The 23,948-nt window shown below is 41.7% G+C and overlaps 1 long non-coding RNA gene and 1 other non-coding gene across 2 annotated transcripts in view; one reads left to right on the plus strand and one right to left on the minus strand.

Annotated features, from left to right (window-relative positions):
• Positions 1–23,948, minus strand: part of LOC116282653 (uncharacterized) — a 172,982-nt gene that overhangs the window by 11,992 nt on the left and 137,042 nt on the right. Inside the window, exon 3 of the long non-coding RNA XR_012078477.1 lies at positions 11,676–11,809. This is a non-coding gene — a long non-coding RNA (uncharacterized lncRNA). The remainder of the gene's footprint in view (positions 1–11,675; positions 11,810–23,948) is intronic.
• LOC116282720 (U6 spliceosomal RNA) lies at positions 6,322–6,430 on the plus strand. The gene has a single exon (XR_004192302.1). It is a non-coding gene; the product is annotated as a U6 spliceosomal RNA (small nuclear RNA).

Consider the following 23,948-nt stretch of genomic DNA (forward strand, 5'->3'; position numbering starts at 1 on the left):
ACTTATGTCCTGGTTTGCCTATGAGAGACCTGGTTTACGTCTGTTGTCTCGGCATGTGTATATTTTTTTAATTGAGGTATAGTTGGTTTACAATGTTGTGTTAATATCTGGTGTACTGCATAGTGACTAAGTTATACATATACATATATAGACATACATTCCTTTTCATGTTCTTTTTCACCATAGGCCATTTCAAGGTATTGAATATAGCTCCCTGTGCTATACATACAGTAGGACCTGAATTGTTTACCTATTTTATATATAGTATCTGCAAATCCTGAACCCCCAATTTATCCCTCCCCATTCTCTTCAGTGTTTCCTTTCACTCTCAAAAGTAGCCCAGCTTGGTCTATAAGTATTATGATAAACAGGCCCTGAAGTCAGACATTTTGGGTTTGAGTTCTGGCTCTGCCCCTCACTAATTGTGTGACTTTGGGCAAGTTACTTAACATCTCTGGGCTTCACTTCCTTCATGTGGAAATTAGGAGTGATCAGGCCTTCCTAATAGGGTTGTGATGAAGATTAAAGTCAATACAGTAATGCATTTAGATGAATGGTTGGCACATAGTAAACACTCAAAAATGACAGGATGGTCAAAATGGATTCGATCAGGTGAGCACCCCCAGAAAGGCTCAAAGTGACTGCTATGTGTGTCTCTCTCAGAAATGAGAGAGAAGCTAAGGAGTGAGTGCTGATTTTAGGCAAAAGAAAACATTATAGGTAGTGAGTGGTGCTTTATAATAGTGGGTCTTAAAGTGTCTACCCGGGACCAGCAGCATCAGTGTCCCCCACTCCCCACCGCCCCCCGCTTCTTGTTGGAAGTGCAAATTCTTGTATCTTTTGAATCAGAAACTTTGAGGGTGGGGCATGGCAATCAGTGTTTTAACAAGCCTGCCAGGGGATTTTGATGTGAGCTCATGTTTGAGAACCACTGGTCTGGCACCTCCCGGCAATCAGGTCCCCATTTACTGGGGCTGTGGGGTGGTCAGAACCTTGGTTCCCCTGGAAAGCAGAAGGAACAGCAGAGCAGCTTCAACCAGACACAGAGCAGCGCATTAAGCCAGGGAGGTTCTGGGTCAACGTATCCTACCCTGGAGCCTCGTGCCAAGGGCAACCCTAGGAAGATCTAGTCTGTAGGTTGCAAATATAGACTCACAGCCTGAATGTGCCCCACATCTGTATTTTGTTTGGTCTGCTTAAAAAAAAAATTAGCCAGAAATTAAAAAATCAGAAATATTTACATAAAAATCCAGATTTCCAGCATCCCTCATAAATTCAGAATATTCAGCACCTCTGGGTGGCACTCCCATCCAGCCACAATTACTGCGATGGAAAAGCAGCTGCCCCTTTAACCAGAGCATGCAGCCCCCAGCTTCCCCTAACTCCCAGCAGGTCAGCTGCACTCCAGTATGGGTTACCTGCCTTGTCCCCATTCATACCTTAGACACTGCCCCCTGCTCTTCCATGAGAAAGTGTAGGGCTGGAGTTTCCGTGATTTGTGTTAAGTGTGTGGCCCGGGTCCTGATGTGACGTGTGTTGGGGGAGGGTGGCCTCTGATCTTTTGAGTGGGGTCTTGAAAAAGAAAGAATTTAAGTACCCGGAAGGGCTGCTCTTGCTGAGGTTCTTAAACTGCCCTCTGTGTCAGAATCATCTGGGTCAAAGATTAAAAATGCAGCTTTCCAAAGCTGTCATCTTCCCAATCTGGTTTAATAGGGTTGGGTGGGCTGGGCCCGGGAATCTGCATATTAAAAAATCTTCCTTTCTTCCTCCCTCTCTACCTCCACCCCCATTCTGAAGCAGATGGTCCAGGGAACACACTTTGGGAAACACTGAGCTATTTGTAACATTTCATGTGGGATTTATATCTAGGATGGAGTAGGGAGGTGGGAACCACAGGAAAAGATCTTATCACAGGCTGTGTACAAAGAAGGCCAAAGACATGGGGGAAATGGAGTGAAGAGATTGAAGTGTGGTAGAGTCAGATAAAGTCGGGTTCCAATAGCCTGAGAAAGTTCTTTTTTTTTTTTTTTAATATATGTGACATATAACACTGTGCAAACTGGAGGTCTATGCATGTTGATTTCATACATTTATATAGTGTAATACGATTGCATTGAAGTCATAATTAGCACCTCAGTCACATCACATAATTGTCATTTCTTTTTAACCAAACTTGTAAAAACAGAGAGTAAAACAGGTGGTTACTAGGGAATGTGGGGTGGGGGGATAGGGCAGATGTTGTTTAAGGCTACAAATGTGCAATGAGTAGTAAAGAAGTCCTGGAGATCTCATGCACAGTATAGTGAAGACACATAACAGTATGGTGATATACTCATCAAACTTGCTAAGAGACTACACTTTAATTATTCCAACCACTAAAAAAATGTAATCCATAAAGTGTAACTGCCCCTGAACCAGTGAGCCTAGCCTTTGACAGAAAGTGAAAGAGTGATGGTGGCAGAAAAAAAATATAGGGGTGAGATTTCAAGGTGAGGGTCGGCAGTGAGTTATCAGGGCTGAAGGGTGAGACCAAAAATGTTAGTTCTATGCCTCTTGTAGGGCTTAAGGGAGTTACTCTGTAAGTTCCCTTTGAAGGATACTTTGACCGTCTTTGAGTATAAAGAATCAGAACAAAGGGGATAATATTCAATATCTTGTAATAACTTATAATAAAAAAGGATATATATATGCATGTATAACTGAATCACTATGCTAACACAACATTGTAAATCAACTATGCTTCAATTGAAAAAAAGAAGGGGGAGTCCTGGTCCTTCTACTCTCCATCCTTGTCTGACTCCCCACTCCCTTCTCTACTTTCTTTTTTCTTTCCCATCTACTTACAATTGTGGTTTGGTTTTGTTTTCCTCCTTCCCTTCTCTATTTCTTTGTCTCTTTTTGTGTCTCTCTCTGTCTCTTTCTGTTTCTCTCTCTCCTCTCTCTCTGTTTCTCTCTCTCTCCTGATACTTCCCAAAATGTAACTCACAAACAACACAAGTAGATACAGCATCAAAAAATATTCAGGAAAAAGAAAACATCCATCACCCATGCAAGGAGAATCCGGGGGAAGAAACCAAATCTCTGAAAAAAGTTTCTAAAGTAATAAGTCCTTGTCAGATTCCAACCAGCCTGGGCCTCCAAATGGAGAGGCAGAGGCAGAGGCATTTGTCTCCTGTTCCAAAGGCATGAGCAACATCCCACAGAGGAGTTCCACTCCCCCTGTGCTTTTTCCTTTGACCAATTCTGTCAAATGTGCTTTGTCATGTCATTTTAGCACCAGGCCTGGAGCAGTTCTCTGTATAGTAAAAGCTAATGAGCCGTATGGCTTCTGGCAGCATCGGGCAATATACATGCTTCATTTGGAGCAAAGTAAATCCTTGGAGTCTATAGCTGTGTGCGCTGCCTCAGGCTGTCCCTTGTGCTTCATGGGTCTGTAAATATCATAGCTGTGGTCACTGCTCAGAATTATTAATATTCCAGAGGCCTGCTTTGACCCTACCCCCTACAGAGCAGGTTTCAGCAACACACGGCTTCGCATTGGACCACATCCAATTGGAATTTATGACTGGAAGTGGCAAAAGGCTCACAGTATAGCAATGTCTCACCTTCAGCTGGCTCCGTGGCTTGGACTCTAAGGACATCATGGTATTTATTTGATTCAAATCACATTTATGGTGCTTCTGATGTGCTGAGCACTGAGTTCAGATACTAGAGATGGATCGATGACAAAGACCCAACCCCTGCCCCGAAGAAAGTGATCTGGGAAGGGGACAGGGACACGTAAATAAGGTCCCTGTATGCTAAGAGATTTCACGTCTAGCCCTTGGCAGCTTTTGGACAAAAGCTGCCCATTCTTCCATTTGCATCACTTGAACTTATTGATGCTCAAGTGTGGTCCTCCGACAGCAACAGCACCTCGGAGCTTGTTAGAAATGCAGCATCTCAGGCCCTACCCCAGACTGGATCAGATGATAGTTTGAGATGCCCTAATCTAAATCAGGCCTTTCCGAACCTGGATGGGTTCAAAAATCACCTGGTGCTTCCATATTTAAGTGCTGAGCCTCATCCTTAGAAATTCTGACACATCAGATCTGACGTAGAGCTGGCGATTTCTTTCCAAGCCCTGCAGGTACTTATGATACAGCTGGTCTGTGGACTAGCATTTGGGAACTAGCCCCTAACCCTATGGTCCTCAAACTTGTTCGAATATTAGAATCACTTGAGGGGCTTTTAAAAGTCTTGATGCCCAGCCTATAGTCTGAACAGTTAAATCATAGACTGCAGGCATGGGGCTGAAGCAGGAGCAACTTTTTTCCAGTTTTATTGAGAAATAATTAACATACATCACTGTATAAGCTGAAGGCACGCAGCAGCATGGTTTGATTTACATATACTGCAAAATGATTGTCACAATAGGTTCAGCAAACATCCACCTTCTCATATAGGTACCATAAAAAGAATAGAAAGAAACAAAAAAAGGGAAAAAGAATTTTGCTTGAGTGAGAACTCACAGAATTTGCTCTCTTAATTTTCCTGTATCTCATACAGAAGTGTTACGTATAGTCACCACGCTGTACAGTACATCCCTAGTACTTACTTCTCTTGTAACTAAAAGTTTGCGCCTTTTGACCACCTTCTTCCAACTTCCTCTCCTCCTACCTTCTGTATCTGGTAATCTCTTTTTCTATGAGTTTGGGTTTTCTTTTCTTCCTTCCTTCCTTTCTTTCTTTTTTAGATTTCTCATACAAGTAAAATCATACAGTATTTGTCTTTCTCCATCTGACTTATATCACTTAGCATAATGCCTTCAATGTTTATCCATGTTGTTGGAACTGATATGATGTCACTTTTATGGCTAAATAATATTCCACTAAATATATACCACAACTTCTTTATCCATTCATCCATCAATGGACACTTAGGTCATTTCCATGTCTTAGCTACTGTGAATAATGGCAGAAGTCATTTTAAAGCTCCTCCAGGTGACTCTCATGTGCAGCTAAGGTTAAAGTCCACTGCTCTAAACCAGTGATGCAAAAATTTTAACTTGTATGAGTACCACCCAACACACAGTCCCACTGGGTCAGCAGAACTCCAGTGTTTCCTATTTGAAAAAGAGGTGGAACTAGGGCCAAAACCCAACTTTCCCAGCCCCTAACCCAGGATATTTGCCACCTGCAAAACTGATGAGAAGTATAGTGAGGGCTACATTGTGACTACCTGGATCCCTAGTGTGGGGCTAGTTGAGGAAGCTCAGATCTATAGCTCAATAGACAGTCCTTCTGGTCTTAGCTTGGAGACACATTTCAATGGCTAATTCCTTGTCTTGTTCTCCAAGGTAGAGCCTGCCCAGAGCCTCAGATCTCCCAACACAGAGGTGTTTTTCTCAGCACACTGGGCTGTAAACATACTGGTTTTCTTTCATTTTCTCAAGTGTATCCTTTTCTTTCTACCTCAGGGCCTTTGCACAAGCTGTTCCCTCTGCCAGAAATGTTCACTCTCCTGCCCTCTCTCCAGTTACTCCTTCATGAAAGTCTTTCCTGATCTTCCACATGAGATCAAATTCCCCTATTGTATACTTGTGTAGCAACTTGTAACTTTCCTTCATCATCCTTATCACAGTTTTAAATTATGTACTATGCTAATATTTGAATAATTTCTCTAAACAATTCCAATTAAGAGAGAAACCGCATCTCTTTTACTTAGAACTGTATCCCAGCTACTTGCATTGTGCCTGGAACATAGTAGTAGGGATTCAATGAATTCTCAAGTATCCATGCACCACTCATCCCGCAGTAGAGTCCCAGGTCCTTTACATATTCTCCCCGCCCCACCCAAGATCATCACCATTTGCCTCTAACACACAGGCATCATTCTCACGCCATTTGCCAAGATGATCATTTTAGCTTCTGTTAATCTTCCAGGCATATACCACCTCCTTTTTGAATCATCACGCACTCCCCAATTCTAGACTTGGTCAGTCTACCTGAGGTCCCTCCTTCATGTTTGGACATTAGTATTAGCATCCCGCCTCCAACACCCCAAGTGCTCTGAGCCTCCATGGACCTTTCTTGTTGCTGCCACTCTGACACTGGCCTGTCTGCCCACCAGGGATTCTGTCTTCATCGCAGTATTAAGTAGGAAATATTGTTATCAATGTTCTAAGATATCTTGTGCTCCTTATGTATAAAATGAGAATAACAGAATTTACCTCAAAGGGTTGACAGAGAATAAAATGATATATTCTGCATCCACAATATACTGCCCAGTCAATAAATATTTAGAATTTTTATTACTACTAATAACTTCAAAACTCCCACTGGTGCTCACTTCGGCAGCACTATACACTAAAGTTGGAAGGATACAGAGAAGATTAGCACGGCCCCTGCACAAGGATGACATGCAAATTTGTGAAGTATTACATATTTTTAATAAATAAGTCCCACTGGACCCCATGAAATGTTTTAGTGCTGCAGTTTGTACTTATTGAATAAGTTGATGGGACACTAACATGGATTTGATAATAATTTTAAATGAGTTCACATTTTACTGGTTGTGACAGCAGTAAATCCACTAGTACATCTAGGACTGGAAAATAAGGCTTATTTCCATTTTCAGAAAATGTGTGACATGTCTAAGGATTTAAGGGTCCTTTGCAACAATTCCATGCCCTATGACTCCCACACTGGGTTCTCAGGCTGTAAACTGAAGTACACACTTCGGGAAACGTTACACATACAGTTTCTCCTCTCTTATTTCATTTTTCCTTTAAGTATGCTCTGTCAGACAAGCTGGAATACTAGCCTTTTCATCAGAAGTTGCTGCTGGTTAGCCATATGAGGTCAGGACTTTCAGCCCATCTATTCTGGAACAAAGAATTTGAAGGAGGTCAGGGCTAAGCTTTGGTAACTTAGGAGTAATGAAAGGGAATCTCACTGTGGCTTCAATCCCACCAGAGATGGTATGGACAAACTGGAAAGGAAAGTAACATATGCATTTATTTTTTTTTTCAGTCAACAAATCTTTATTGAACATCCTACTATGTGTCGGGAACTGAATTTGGCACTAAGGACTTCCTGGCAGTGTGACCTGAGGCAAGTTAATTAATTTTCCCACTCTCAGATTGTTGTCTGTAAAATGGAGACAGTAATAGGGCTGAAATAGGTGTTAACTAAGATAATGTGAACTGAGAGTGACACATGGTCAGTGAATGATGCAAGGAGTGTTCACTGCTGCTGCTGCTGCTCATGTTGAACCAGGTGGACGCAGTGTTGCCATCGTGACATTCTGAGTCAAGTGGGACACAGAGAAAAGTACACAGAAAATTACAACAGTAATGGATAGGAGGAGTAGAGGGGGTGCTTTGAGCACGTAGGAGAGGCACCTAATTCAGACTTCCTAGAGGAAAGGAGATTTAAGGCTTAATCCCTGAGACATCAAGGCTGAGTAGTAGTGTTAAAGAAAAAATTATTCTTGTGCTTGTTAAAGATAGTAAGGAAGACTTTCTTCAAGAGGGACTATTGTGATGCCCATTGGCACAGGGGAGAGAGCTCAGGGTCAACTCTACCAGTGGAGTGGGGAGTTATAGCCCAGAAGTAGGGCAGGCAAGGTGAGGGGTTGGTGGGTGGAAAATCACTAAGAGTGTAGCATTATTCTTGCCAAACTGACCAAACACAATTCTTGATGAGGGCAGACCATGGGGATCAGATATTACCTGGAATGGTGGGTGGAGGGTGAGGAGTGTGATCAGATACTGAGGGTGATCAAATATCAAAGGTGAGGGATTCTCACTAAATCAACTTGAGAGAATTCTTGCTAAAACTGGACTTTATAAGAGAGAGACAGAAGTTCATGGTTGAGTCTAGTTAAGCACAGGGCTCAGAGGAGACGTGGTTTGGTCAAGGAGAGAATCTCTGTGAGTAGCCCAAGTGAAGAGGGTCCAGGTAGAAACACTATCTCATGGGAAAGGCTCAAGGCTAACAGAACACATTCTCTCCACTCCCACAAGGAACAGCCCATTCCTAGAGAAGGATTAACTTTTGCTGCACACTGGAATCACCCAGGGATCTTTAAAATATACCAATGCTTAGATCCCACCCCCAGGGATTCTGAACTAATTGGGATGGTAGGCAGCCTGAGTTCTGGGGTTTTTTGCTTGTTTGTTTTCCAGACTTATTAAGATATAATTGTGTTCCAAATACCACTTATTGAAGGGACTATATTTTAACCATTGAGTATTCTTGGCTCCCTTGTCAAATACTAGTTGACCATATATTCATGGATTTACTTCTGGTCTCTCGATTCTGTTCCAATGGTCTTTGTATCCGTTTGTATGTCAGTACTACACTGTTTTGAATATTAGCTTCATAATATAATTTGAAATCAGGAAGTGTGATGCCTACAGCTTTGTACAATCTCAAGATGGCTTTGTGGGAATTATCCTTAGGAGGCAAGGATGGTCCAAAATACACAAATCAATAAATGCGATAGACTACATTAATAGAATGAAAAGTAAAAATTGTATAATTATCTTAATAGGTGCAGAAAAAGCATTCGACAAAACTCAACATTCTTTCATGATAAAGACTCACAACAAATTTGGTATAGAAGAAACATACTTCAATATAATAAAAGCCATATATGACAAGCCCACAACTAACATCATACTTAACGGCGAAAAGCTGAAGGCTCTCAATCTAAGAGCAGGAGCAAGACGCAGATACCCACTTTTACCACTCTTATTCGACATAGTACTGGAAATCCTAGCCAGAGCAATCAGGAAAGAAAAAGACAAAAAAAAGAAAAAGAAAAAGAAAAAGATGTCCATTGGGAAATAAGAAGTAAAACTGTCCCTCTTTCCAGATGACATGATCTTGTATACAGAAAACTTTAAAGACCCCACCAAAAAATGTTAGTACTAAAAAATGAATTCAAAGTTTCAGGATTCAAAATTAAAATACAAAAATCAGTTGTGTTTCTATACACTAATAACAAAGTATCTGAAAAAGAAATAAAGAAAACAATCCCATGTACAATAGTGTTGAAATCAATAAAATAAGAATAACTTTAACCAAGGAAGTGAAAGATCTACACACCAAAACTATAAGACAGAGATGAAAGTAATTGAAGAAGAGAAATATAAATGGAAAGATATCCTATGTTCACGCATCAGAAGAGTTAATATTATTAAAATGTCTATATTACTCATATTATGAAATTACCCATATTACCCACTGAAATCTCTATCAAAATTCTGGTGGCATTTTTCACAGAAATAGAAAATACAATCCTAAAATTTGTATAACCACAGAAGACCCTGAATAGCTCTGGGGTGTTTAAAAACTCCCCATGATCCTACTGTGCAGTCAGGACTGTGAACCACTAGGTCTTTTTTCATAGCTATGATGGGCCCTTTGCCCCTAGTATATCAAGCTCTTATCAACTCAACTCTCATCACCTCCAGGGATACAGAATTACAGTCAACCCTCCGTATTCACAGGTTCCACTTCCTCAGACTCAACCAACCATAAATGGAAGATGTTCAGGGGAAAAAAATTCCAGAGAATTACAAAAACCAAAACTTGAATTTGCACACACTGGCAACTATTTACATAGCATTTAGATTGCATGAGGTATTATAAGTAATCTAGAGATGGTTTAAAGTATATGGGAGGATGTCCGTAGGTTATCTGCAAATACTGTCCCATTTTATATAAGGGACTTGAGTAACTACGGATTTTGTTATTAGCAGGAGGGTGTTCTGGAATCAATTTCCCTGCAATACTAAGGGACGACTGTATTATCTCTTGTGAAGCCAACGCTAATTATACTGAAGTAGCGGAGCACATGCCTCTCAGACTTTAGTGCGTAGGAATCACCTCGTCATTGTGTTAAAATGCAGATTTTGATTCAGTAGGTCTGGAATGGGGCCTGAGAGTCTAAATTTCTAAAAAGCTTCCAGATGTTGATGCTACTGGACCTCAGACTGGAACTTGAGTAGCAAGGACCTACATCTAAAACCTTTCCAGTATTTTGAAATTTGAAATAACATATTTCTGAATTACATAGAAAAGCACACCAGAAATGCATACTCCGTAAAGACAACGGAGTATGGTATGACTATCCCTGTTCAAATGCTGTGCTTTATTTTACAGAGGCCAGTTATTAGTAAGTTGGCTGTAAAATGAATAGCTATTCAACAAACTAGGTTTGGGCTATTGGTATTCATTAGAAAGGTAGACACATACACTTTCAGAGAACAGCTCCTTATGGAATGTCTTGAAAAGTACTGAGGAGGAAGAGGTCACAGAGGCAGGAACAGAGAGACCAATATAGCAAAGTTATTATTATAAGTTTTATCTCTGGATTCAGACTCCCTGGGCTAAAAATCTACCATTTTTCTAGCTGTGTATTCTGGGACCAGGTAGTAAACCTCTCTGTGCTTCAGTTTCTTTACTTATGAAATAAAGAGAATAACCTGTTTTCTTGAGCTGTTGTGATGATTATCAAAATAAATATTTGCAAGGAGCCGAGAAGAGTGTTCTCTGGCACATACTATATGATCACTAAAAGCCAGCCATGATTACCTGGCTCACCTTGGGTTGTATTCCCACTTTGTAAAGTGGGGACTGTGATTTTTGTGAGTTCATTGCTTGTTTTGCATCTTTGGGACAGCAGTCTGCCCTAACTCCCCTGTTTGTGGCTACTCCGCTGTCTCTCCTATGTGTGGATCCTTCAACTCTTTGCCACATAGCTCCTCATTCAGCTACTACTATGTGCCAATCACTGTGCTAAGCACCAGGCTACAAAAGACACACCTCTGACCTCAAGAAACTCAGGCAGGGAAAGTGAAACGACAACGAGAATCATGATGGTTACTCGAGATTAGAGGTATCAGACCGGAATGGACAGAAGGCTGGAGGATCACAGAACAGTTAGTCCTTCTACTTTATTTAACGAGTGCCTTTGGCTTTCAAATTCAGAACTGTAACAGTGTTCTATTATAAACAGTTTCCATTTGACCTACACACTCTTCTTATTTTCAGTTTGGGGTTATGTAAAATTAAGCAATATCAAATTTTATTAATATCGCACCATAGAAGTCATAACGTTTTCAGTCCACTGAAAATGACATGTAAAATCCACTGTGAGAACATAATGCTATTTTCTCACTGCCACCCAAGTCAGGGTCAGCAAACTTTTTCTGTTAAAAGCCAGATGGTAAATATTTTAGACTTTGTGCTTTGTGCTACACAACTACTCAGCTCTACCCTTAGATGACTGGGTGTGGCTGTGTTCCAATAAAACTGTTTATGAAAGCAGGCAGCTCAACGAGAGGTCTTGGTCTGTTCACCCTCCCGCCCAAGTGCCCGTTTTCACCTCACAAGTTCTTCATTTAAACACAGGGACAAAATAGTTCTGCACCTTCAGAGATAAAACGATCTCACTATCCCATATGCATTTGTTATCTTTATTCATTCACAAAATGCTTGTTTTCAGAAATCTGTAAGTTGACTTATCTAGAAAGCAGTGTTTTCATCATAGTCTTTAACACTATAACTTTCTTTAATATTTAGAGCTGTTTTTTACAGTGACCAGAAACACTGCAGAAGGAAAGCCCTAAATATTGTAAAACAATTAATTTTTTTTTGAAATTTGAATGCAAGATCACTTACCTTGATAAGCCTCAGAGAACAAGGGTTAAAAATGTGAACTTTTGCTAGTCCACCCAGGGTCAAGTCCTGGCTCCATCATTACTAGCTTGTGATCTCGGGTGAGTTCTTCGCCATTCAGCGCCTCTGTTCTTCACCTATAAAATGGGGATATTACAGTTCTTACTTCATAAGGTTATGGTGGAGATGATCAGATGACCTGTGTAATATGAATAGAACAGCACATATAATAAGCCCTCAATAAATGTAGCTATGGCTTTTGTTCTTTTCACTCCTGCATGTGGAAGGCGACCTTACCTTGTGCTTACTTTCTTTCTGCCAAGAAATTCGCACTGAAGATCAAGGGGACCCTCTTGGCAGGCTACAGCCCATCAGCTGCAGCATAGATGTGTTGCCCTCACCCTGGAAAGTCAAGATGGTATTCAACTAAATGAAAGTGAATTGGAGGTCACTCTGTTTTGACCTTGAGAACATTTCTTAAGCTTCAGCTATATATCTTGGGGTAGCTTTCATCTACACTGGGATTCTTCCAAGTTGGTTAAATGAAACATTAAGAGGGTCAGATGCATGTTAGTACAAATCATGTTGAGTATTCTGTGGATATTCTTACAGATTTGTTTGTTTTTGTTACTGTTGTTTATTTCACTTCATTTCTATTCTTATTTGTTATCTCTACTGAGGTATATTTTGTGGTTGAAGTCAAGGCCTCTCACATATGCATTTGGTATCTTTTAACTAATGGCCCAGAAATCCTCTCTCCATATGCTCTCCAATTTTCCAGCAATCACTATGCTTTGTAGACTTGAGTCAGGTTAGAACCCTATACAGACAGTGATGTCCAAGAGACTATTAAAGGGCATTCCAGCCCTTCAATCAGGTTGTGTGTGCAAAAGTGCCTTGACAACTATAAAGCAGGAGGCAACAATTATTTATAAAGTAACTGCTTTGTGTCTGGCATGTTCTAGGACAGTACTGTCTAATAGAACTTGCCACAATAATGGAAATATGATGTATCTGTGCTGCCCAAAACAGTAGCCACAACCCCATGTAGCTACTGGTCACTTGAAATGTAGCTATTGTGACTAAAGAAACAACATTTTAATTGTATTTGGTTTAGTTCACTTAAATTTAATTGGCCACAGTGTGGTTATAGGGTACCTTGCATGTGTTATAACAAAACAACCTTCTAAGGCAAGTCATATGCCTGTCCCCCTTTATAAAAGAGGGGGAAGTCTCAGAGAAGTTAAGGAAATTTCCAACACTCATAGAGCTAGCAAGTGGCACAGGGTCAGGCAGGATTTACACATCCCGCCCCCCATCTCTCTCTGATGCCATGCCCAGTGAGTTTTCTTCCATATCAAACTCTACAGCACTGTGCTGTAGTACAGTGTAGTATGTATTACTAGTGTTCCTTTGAAATCTATCATTAACAACTAAATATTGTTGTATGCAGATAGAATCACTCGAACCTACTCTCTCCAGCAAAACAAGGGTAGCTAACATGATTTGTGCCTAAGGAGAGAATCCACAATCGCCCATGGATAACCCAGTTTATCCCCTTTTCTTTGAAGACACTGCACAGTCAGTCTTGACCTTGTTTTTCCATCCTCACCACTAAGACAATGGACAATGACCTCAAAAGAACAGTCAGCTATCACAGCAAGCTGGTAGCTTGGGGGCAGTAGCTCATTTCTTCCAGCAAACTTAGACTGAATTGATTTCCCAACACATGTTTATAGATGTGCTCTCCTGAGTTCCACACACAGAGAGCCATTTCCCTTTTGAACAGCTTGTCTGGTTACATCTTGTAGTAATTTATCTGCATGCTCCCTGCCAACTGGTTCGTAGGGAAAACATGTTTGATGCATAACAATAGATCATTTGGGGATAAATCAAATTCTTAATGAAGTCCTGCTTTTTTTCAGCCAGGCATTTTGCTCAGAAGTCTCTCTTGGGCTCTAGTGACTTGAGGAAAGGGAATGTGGGTGCCCCAATCTTTGAGACAAGTAGGCGCACAGAAAGCTGATTTTCTCCAAGACAAGACTAACGACACAGCATCCCTGGGGTCCCTTCTCATGGAGTCCAACTGAAACCACTGAAGTTGGATTGGAGACTAGAGCCTGGAGACAGTTCAGATTAGACCTATGTTTGGAAGAAATGAGAGATCTATTTTGCCCAAAGCCTCACACTTTCCTTGGAGGGATGCCATGGCCGCCCACACACCCTTGTCTTTCCCAGTTCCTGTAAGGAAAAAGAAAGCTACAAGAACATAGAAAGTAGAAAGAAAAGGGGGAAAGTGGGGAAAGTGAGAAGAATGAACTGAACAGAAAATCTAAAAGAAAAAGGAAGAAAGAGAAATGAAGGAATAGTAGGGAGCCACTGAGCAGGAAGAATGCAAGGAAGAAGAAAAGAAATAGATTGAAAGTTTCCATTTAAAACCGTATGTATCATAAACATTGTTACTAGTTAGTTCTAGCTGAGTCCCTGCCACGTGCCAGACTAGGTGTTCCTAAACATTGCTAAGGACGGAGTGAGATGTAGAAAGCTCAAGGAAGCAGTAGTTACTTCCTCCAAAGTCCTTATCCTAAGCATCTATACCACACATCATGTAAGAAAGTGTATGTCTGTCTTACAGCCATTTTATTCTGAATATTTAGAAGCAGAAGAGTCAGAGGCTGAGCAGTGGAGGGAAAAGGCACAATGGGAGAGTCAGACTAACTGATAAAAATTTTTAATCATATCAGTCTGTCCTCATTTTAGGACATGTATCACCCATAGACATGCTTAAATGCCAAGTAAAACACATCTTGCGCTTTGAGTCTGAACTCATGAACTCCCCCGGGGAGCCCTGCAGGGGCTGGTATATGCTTTCCATGGAGTTGGGGGTGCATTTAAAGCTAAATTCTGTGATTGTTTTCTGAGGAGAAAAATGAGCTGCTTTGGTGCTTTTCTTTAGTGAATGAGGAACTCTTTCATCAAGTCAACCCCCTTCCCCAGTCTTCTCTGGCTCCCATTGCCTCCAGGATCATGTCCAAACCCTTTGTCCTGAAATCCAAGGCCTTCCACAGGCTGGCTCCAGACGGTCTTATCAACAGTGTTTTTCCACCACTCTCCACTGCGAACTATCAACTCCAGTAAAGCTGGTCTGCTCCCGCTTTCCTCTGCCCAGAGACACACATGCTGGCCCTGAGAGGACAAAGGACGGCTTCTTCACCTTCCTATGCCTTTGCGCCCGTGATTCCTTTTACCCGGAGTGTTCCTTGCTGCCTCTCATCCTCTTCTAAATCCTACGTAACCTCAAAGCCCCACTGAGGGCCAGTTTCCTTGAGAAAGATTCCCTGACCATCCAAATCCACAGTGACCTCTCCCTCCTCTGCCCCTTCAGGCTATTCAGTTTTGGTGCCACCATGATGGCAACTCTGGGCTGTCATTCAATGATGTCTCAAGTCCCTGGGAAGGAGGTTATTCTCTCTGTCCTGCTAGGCTTCCAGTTCTCTTGTATTCCTTTCCTGTCTCCTCCCTTCATGTTCATCAACACTGTCCTGCTGTCAGTGCTTCCCTGTACATTGGTCCCCATCTGCCATCTCTTTTTGTCATTTGCCAGGAAGCTAGATTACCGAAGTGCCCCCAACCGCAATTAGAGAGAATCACTTCCTCCTCTCTCTTCCTCTCCTCTCTTCCCTAAGGACAATGAGGATCAGCAAATATTTACCATAGTGTTTATTTCATTCTATTTTGTTGCAGCAATGCATGTACACATTCTGTTTTCTCTATTAGATCGTAAGCTCCTTGAGTGTAGGGATCTGATCTTGTTTGCTCCCCTCTTAGTGCCTACCACAGTGGATGATGTACAGAGAATACTCAATAAATGCTTATGAAATGTACTTGTATTATTACTGCATTTCTCAATTGTGACTTAAATACAGGCATACGTGCTGAATGAAGGCTTAGAGAGTATTCTTTTGAGAACAACCATTTCTGGAGAAACAAGAAACATTTAAAATATTTACGGTGGGGGGGTCTTCTCTCTCCTGAGCATAGGCTTCTTTCTCACATGGGCTTTTCTCTCATGGTGGATTAGTTCCCTTAAGGAGATTCAGAGTACTGTTTCCCTAAGAAGGGTGGATATAGGACAAGTGGGGTAAATTTCTCCTAACTCACAGACGTCCAAGAAGTAGAAACTAAGGGGCAGAAACATCAGGTCTCACCAGAACTAGGACTGAGGATGACGTTAAGGGGCAAACCTGTGCTCTCAACCTCTCAGGGCCACCTGGGGTCTCACCACTGCCTCTTCTGGCGCACAAGATACTTCCCTCTCTCAATGGGCTCTCTCCACCACGCAGCCCAGCTGACCCAGGGCTTTGTCTTGTGGTGATCCTAAGTGTATTTCGTAATCTCTCCACTCTTCTCCCCCGCTAGCTGGCAACAGTTGCTCAGTTTTCTAATTCCAACGTTCTGAGTGAAGAATGTGATTACCCTTGCTTACTTTTCCCTGCCAGGCCAGAAGTTCCTGGCAAGCTTCAGGATGGGTCATCTTTGATTCAGGTGCCATCCCCGGTGAAGTCAGCCACGGCTGAGAAGGGCTGGAGGGAGAGGTAACATCAGAGAAAAGATGGCTGCCTAAGCCCGGCCCATCAACAGAGCCTGTGGGCAGGTACAAACCCCTTTTCATTAGGCTGTTCTCCGAAGACAGACACTTTCATGGCAGGGTGGAAAACACAAATTCCTACAGACAAGCAATAGAAATGAGGAAAGCAGTCTGGTGTAAAGCGATGGGAAATGGTGGCTCCAGCAATTGTTAGTGTTGCCAGATCTTTCCATTTTTAAAGAGAAGTAACAAGGATGGATTTTAGTGTGACGTTCCTGAGTTTTAAAACTCAGCCAAATTTATCTGTTCAAGTCAAACCAAACTTATCCGTGTGCCATATTCGCCCTGTGGGCTGTCAGTCTGCAGGTTCTACTTTAAAAACTGATGTGCAGGGGCAGATTTCCTGAAAGTAAGGTAAATGATCTATGAGCAACTTGCCCATTATTATAATTCATTCTCTTTCACTCTAGTTATTTGCATATTAACCCCTCATTAGGTATCTACTGACCAACTTCTTAAATAAGCTTCTTGCTTTGGATTGCTTTGAGAGTAAAACTTGCTTCTGTAACATTTCCGAACCCTTCCAAACTTCTTGCCCAAGTTCCCATGATACTACATTCAACTAGGAGAAGACAAGGCTCCTGGGGGATTTTAGCTTGAGATTTCATAAAAGGTCAGTTTAGGGAAATAATCCCTTATTAATGACATTCTCCTCAGGTTTCTCAAAGACCACCCAGGCCTCTGGCTTGAAGATAAAGCCAGGACTAAGGGCCAGCTGGGTAACTGGCAAAACTAAGCCTCATGCCTTAGGAGCTGTAGAAGGTAGATTTTTGCAAGGTTGGTCTCAGAGGCCAGAACAATGGGCATGTCTGTCTACCTGGGGAGGAGGTGGGTAGGTGGAGAATGGAAACACATGATTACTGAGTGGACTAAGTCGTTCACAGGATTGATCATGCTTTACTGAAAATTTTCTGTGATGCTCAATGGTTACAGCAAATTCCCCAGGCTGTGTTGGCTGCTCCTTCCAAGAACAAAACCAAGAACAAAACTAGTCCACAGGGTGAATGATGTTTTAATGTCTCTCCAAGACAAAGATAGATGTGGTCTCTAAGCTATTTTCTTCAGAAATACCAGAAGAAATATTTCTTCAGAAATAATTTTGGAAGAATCAATGTCAAACATCATTTTTATACTATAGGATTAGGGAAAATGAAATCCCTGAGGGCCAGTGCAGTCATATCCCACGATGAGCCTTGAGAAATAAAGCCAATGCAAGCCAAAGCCACTCACCTAGAGCACACCTGTGATGTGATCTTCCCCTTCTTTTTAAAACCCTTGTGTGTGTGAGTGGGTTTGCAAGTGTGTGTTTTCTTGAAACATAATATTTGTATAGAAAAGAACACACATTTATTTATTAAGTGTACCTCTAAATAAATTATCACAAGATGAACTTATCCATATAACCACTACCCAGGCTGAGACAGAATCCTATCAGTACTACAGAAGCCCCCCCCCAACTAATCCCCCTCCCAGACTTTGGCCCCCTCCAACTCCCCAAAGATAGTCATATCTTTACTTCTAATGCCACAGGTTAGTTTTGCCTGTTCTTGAACTTCATATAACAGAAACAATATTGTGCATAAAATTTTGCGTCTACTAAGTGCAATGGTTGATTCATTACATTGCTGTATAACATTCTATCAAATGGCTATAATGCAATCTTTCTATTTTACTATTGATGAAAATCTAATTTATTTCCAGTTTGGGGCCATTACAAATAATGCTGCTATGAAATTCTCATTCACACTTTGGGTACCCTTAAGAATGAATTTGGTTTGTACCTAGAAGTGAAGCTGTTGACTCATAGGATAGGTACATTTCAACACTGGTAGACATCATCAAATAATTGTCTAAAATGGTTATACCAACTTATACCAATGTACAAGAATTCCTTTCATTTTACATTTTCATCAGCACTTGATATGGTCAGCCTTTTTAGCTTTAGTCATTCTGATGGGCGTTTGCATCCAGCAATTGGGAGGACAGGATTTTTTAGGTTTATCATAGTGTGCAAACTTCTGGTTGCATGTGGCTTTGATGTCACTCAAGTATAGAATCAATGTGTTTTTTTCATCTTTTGTTATAATATTTTTAGATGATCCAAGTGGAACATGTTTTTACAGCATTTTAGACAAAACCCAGTAGGCCTCAACCTGGATATCAGATGAAATGAAAAACCAGTCTTCATGCCTTGCTCATGTGTCCTCTTCCTCCCTTCCTCCACTTGTGCTGTTCTCACTGCCTTTTAACCTTCTCAAGCCCTCTCATTCTTTAGAGACAAACTCCAACTCCTACTCCCCTCAAGCCCTCCTTGATTTTCCTACTCCTCATCTATCGCTTGCCATTGCAATTTCTTTAGCACTTTTAGCATTTCTTTAAATTCTCTGGTATTAAGAGTCACCTCAAGTACTCGTTAAAATTAAAAATTTATTTACCCTACCCTGGTAGAGGGCCTGGGGAAGCTGTATGGTTTTTAAGTGCCCCAGTTGAGTCTGATCAGCAGGGGAATTTGAGAATCAGCCAACATCATAGAATTTGAGAGAAATAAATAAGTGGTCCCAAGTTATGACCACTCTAGTTAGGAATAATACCTAATATGACTGGTCACTCATTCAGCTTCACTAAATAGTCTCCTCCTGCCATCCCCTCACTCTGCCCACCTCCAGCCTCAAGAATTTCAGAAGATGTAGATCTCAGAGACTTCACCTGTTAACCAACCAATGGGACAGCTACATGGCCTGGCTACTCAAAGTGTGGTCCCTGGACCAGCAGCATCAGCATCACTGGGAACCTTTTAGAAATGCACAACCTTAGGCCCACCCCAGACTTACAGAACCAGTGCCTGAAGTTTATTAAGAACCCCCCAAGTGATTTGTATCCACATAAACATTGGAGAAGCATTGCTTTATGTGTGTGAAGGGAATTGCACCAGATGGTCTAGGGGATCCCAGGACCTAAGCAATACAGAAAGGGCATGAGTTTTGGAACCAGACAGTCTTAAGTGAGTCCCAGCTGACAGGGAAGTTACTTAATTTCCATCTCATCTAAGGTCATCTGTAAAATGAATGTACCACACTAAGATGTTATGAGGATTAATGAAGTTACCTAAGTAAAGTACCTGCTTCATAGTGAGAGCTTGCCCATTGAGAACAACTTGCTTTGCACAGTACCTGGTACAGTAACAAGTACTTGAAATGCTACTACTACTGCTGGTCTTAAAGGAGATGGTCCAGATAACGTTATTATAATCATTAACCCCAAGGAGCTTACAATCTAAGAAAAGGAAACAAGGTAAACACATAAAGAGTTTAAAGATGAAAGATTATAATTACAAAGGGATCCTTCTCCAAGTGAGAAGTCCTACAAGAATTAGGATTCTAAGTATGTAAGTATTAAATATATTTCAGGGCAAAGCAACTAACATGTCTAAGCACTTAGCTTATGCTAGGCATAGATTTTACATTATCTTATTCCATAACACCCAACTACAAATGAGATGGATACTATTCAAATTGCTCCCATTTCACAAATGAAACAATTATGCCCCATAAAGTTAACTAAGTGGCCCAAGGTCACCTTAATATTAAGTAGTGGAGCCAAAATTTGCTCCACTGACTCTAGAGCACATACTCTTAAATGGTGGTGATGCTGAATAGTTTTTTTCAAGTGACCTAAGATTCTTCAAAAGCAAGAGAAACCACTGTGGCCCGGAGTGAGTTGAGGGGCTTCACAGCAGAGACCCTGATTCATCCGGAGCAGCACAGACTCAGCAGAATTGGAGAGAGCGGACATGGTCACGACACTGGCAACACCTTGGATGAACTAATTATGCCTTAGTTCACAAAAACTCATTCAGGGCTACTTAGATGAAATAAAAATTGCCCCTACCTGGATGATATTAATGGCTATAGCTTTTAACTTAATGCTGCCACTACCAGAAGTTGGTGTTATCTCTGTTTTGCAGATAAGAAAAAGAGAAGTTCCGTGGCTTGTATAATATAAGGGGAACAATAGGGAGTGATGCTGGAACTTAAACTCAGATCTTCAGAATCTAAGTTTAAGGAAGCGATCATTTGCTCCTTTAGGAAGATCTAGAGGCTAGAGTGACCAACCATTATGGTTTGCTTGGAATTGAAGGGTTTCCCAGGATGCAGGACCTACGGGAAATTCCCAGGTAGACCAGGCTGAGCTGCCACCCCAAAAGGGACCTAAAAACAAAACCCATCCTTGCAGTAAGATATCCCCTTTGGTTGCCCCAAAGGGTCTTCTGTGCTAAGGTAGGGTGCACTGTTCTCACCAATCAGAGATCCAGTACCCCACACCTCACCCAAGACCTGCTCCCTGCTTAGTTCCCAGGGACATGATACCAAAGAGACAGGCTTTTCTTCTCTGAGCACTGACTATACTTCAAATTTTTCTCTGTATTTGCTTCTTCCTTCAGAACTTCCTGCAGCATGTGTCTGTATTGAGTGTAGACCAGTGCTTCTCAACCTTTAGGATATAATCACCTGAGGGGTCTTGCTAAAAGGCAGATTCTGCTTCAGTAGGGCCGAGGTGAAGTCTAAGACTGCATTTACAATAAGTGCTCTGATGTGAATGCTGCTGGCCTGTGGACCACACTTTGTAGAGGAAACAACACCCATTCTGAAAAAGACAACAGGGGCCCTCAGTCTAACACAGCATTCAAACTGGCTGAATCCAAGTAACAGTTGATTTCATTCTCCTCTGAATCTTTCTCTTGGTGTCTTATAGGTACAAGCTCAGTCTTAGACAAATCTGGATTCACACCTACCACTCACTAACCGAGTGACCACAGGCAGGTTATTTAAATTCCTTGAGCTACAGGTCCCTCACCTGTCAAGTCAGGTTGTTATTCTTCTCATAGCCTTAACGTGAAGAATAAAAATAGTGTTTGTTAAGCACACACCACATTCCCAAGTAAACACAGATGTTCTTCACTCTTGACAAAAAGACTACGGTTAGTGTTACTGTTCAAAGTTTCCCTGGTTCAGAAGAATAAAATAAATGTCTAAATCCATAGGATCACGAGTTGGGAAGGTCAAAAGTGTTACCCATTTTTCAAAGGTATTTGCCATGAAGCTCTGATGACCCAAAGAAATAAATTTCCAAATGGCAGCATTTCTGGTTTTCTTTATCCACTTATTCAACAAGTATTTACTAGGGCATGTGATGTGCCAACACAGTGATGTAAAGAACAGGTAAGATTCTTGCTCTCACAGAACTTACTTTCTTAGCAGAGCTTAAAAAATTGCTGGGGGTTGGGGGTGGGGGTGGGGGTGGGAGGGATTCTGCAAGAGCGAGAGAGCTCTCAGATCATGTTAGAAAGACTTTCTGATAACCAGAAATGAATCCTGGTTCTGATACTGGGGGTGCCCTTGCGTAAAAAGACATTGTCTCTGTATTGCTTCATGGTATGACTACTGAATGTTCCAATAGAGAAAGCAGCCAACAGACTGACCTATGTTTTCACAATAGATCATAGTAAATGTGAGGTGAACGTAGTATCTTAACAGTGTTGAAAAGGGGTCACTCCTAGAGAATGTTTCTTGGGAGCAAATTCTTTTCGCAGCAGCCCTCTCTGTACCTCCCACGTATACGAGCCTGGCAGCTCTTGTTGGCTGTAGTTCTGTGAGGGAAATGGCAGGCAAAACTAGCTGATACTCTAGGGAGGTAGGTAAATGGTGGTACAGGCAGGGGACAGTGATGAGAATTTCTTGACAGGGAGGTTAGGCTGCTTTGGTTTCTCTGCCTCCTCCAGCTCATCCTTTCTCATAGCTTTAGGTCTGGCATTTATATTACCAACTTCAGGTTCTAGCCCAAGATCCAGTTGTGCTGGGGCTTAAAAACACAAGTCCTCCAATGTCTTTATGGACAAGGAGCAAATGATCAAGTTCACGCATCACTGGCAGTAGCAGAAGCAAATATACAAAGGACTCATCCCAGAAAACAGGGAGGGTCCATTTCAAGTTCTGAGACCGACTGAAGCTTGGCGCTCCCTGACAAATGTATTCCAGCTGGTTTCATTTCACATGAGACACCAGTGTGTGTGTGCATGCGTGTGCACATGTTTATGTGTCTGCATCTTACAGAAAATGAACTCGGTAAGCAGGAGACCTCCATTTGGTCTTCGTTGTGCTGAACAGCTCTCTCCCAGAGTGGAAGAGCCATTAAACACCAGAGAAGGCTAACTCCGGGCAGTCCGAGCAGATGAGGAAGGTAGCTGGCTTTTGCATGAGGGAATTGAGAAGATTATCACAACACCTAATTAGGAGAGATTTTGTTAAGCTCTTCCTGCCAACTTTCCTATAGATAACGGTCAAGCTGTGGGGCCGTGCGTGCCCTGGACCACGAAGGAAGCAGGCAGCCATGGCCTCCTTGGCACGACGCACCCTTCAAGTTAGCAGACTCTAAGTAAACAACTGATTTCGCTAATCTCGAAGGCTTCCCTCTGGTGTCTAATAAGTACAGCTTTCCTCTCAGTGTTTGCCTCTTCTCCATGGCTTTCTTATGAAATGTGATGCTAGCTGTAGAGTTGGAAGGACAAAGTAAGTGTAATTTGTTATCCAGGACTGTTTTCAACCTTTTTCCAATTATACACATTTTTCTTTTGGCTTTGGCAGACCTGGGTTTATGAGGCTGTTCTTCTGGTCACTAATGGGCTGAAAAAGTGGGCCCCAAGTATTCCTTAAGGGATGTGTTACTGGCCTTTAGTAATTTGCCTATGGCATTAGCTCTGTTGAATGCAGTTAGTTAAATGAGAAAACTAATACTGACTCCTGCTTCTCAACCACTGTCTGCCCTCCTGCCATCCATGTACACCAAGCTTTAACTTGGGGACATTTCATGTAGGGACCAGAAAGCTGTCAGACCAACAGAGATGGAAGCCCAGACTGGGTTCAGTGCTCTTACTGGAATTTGTTCTTTTGTTCCCACTTGCTGGCAAGAAATAATGGATTTAGGAAAGACAGAAGGCTTGTATTTTAAAGTTGTGGGGCAAAAAATAAGGGGCTTGGTGACAGGAACCTTGGTTTATGGTTCTGGGTTGGAGGCTGATTTGATGTGTGACTTTGAATAAATCACTCATCCCACTGTATTTCAGGTTCCTGATCTGTAAAGGGGAGGAGTAATGAGAACTCCCTCTTGTCTGCTGGATGGGTTATGAATCAGAGCTCATGTCTTAATCCTGCCCATTTGCCTGTGGGTATTCTCCACGATTTGGAATTTGTGCCCCATTATTTCCATGTCATCCCTCGGTGAGCTCACCCTTTCTCATAGCTTTAGGTCTGGCATTTATATTACCAACTTCAACTTCTAGCCCAAGATCCAATCTTAGATAGCCAAAATGTTCATTGGAAATTTTCTAGGTGGATGCTTCGCTTTATGAAATTTACTCTTCTATCAAAATTCACCCAGGCCACTTCAGTCTTTATGTAAGAACTATATACACGGCCTGAACAGGATGTGGGCTGTGAGTGCCAATCTGTTACTTCTAACTCTGTGACTTGAGTGAGTCACTCATACACACCAAGCTTGAGATGGAGATGGTCAGACTCCTGTAAATAGAAAAGTCTTGGCAGACTGTCTGTTGTATTACAGACATTCAATAA

The sequence above is a fragment of the Vicugna pacos genome, chromosome 12 (genome assembly GCF_048564905.1).
Source record: "Vicugna pacos chromosome 12, VicPac4, whole genome shotgun sequence".
Classification (NCBI taxonomy): Eukaryota; Metazoa; Chordata; class Mammalia; order Artiodactyla; family Camelidae; genus Vicugna; species Vicugna pacos.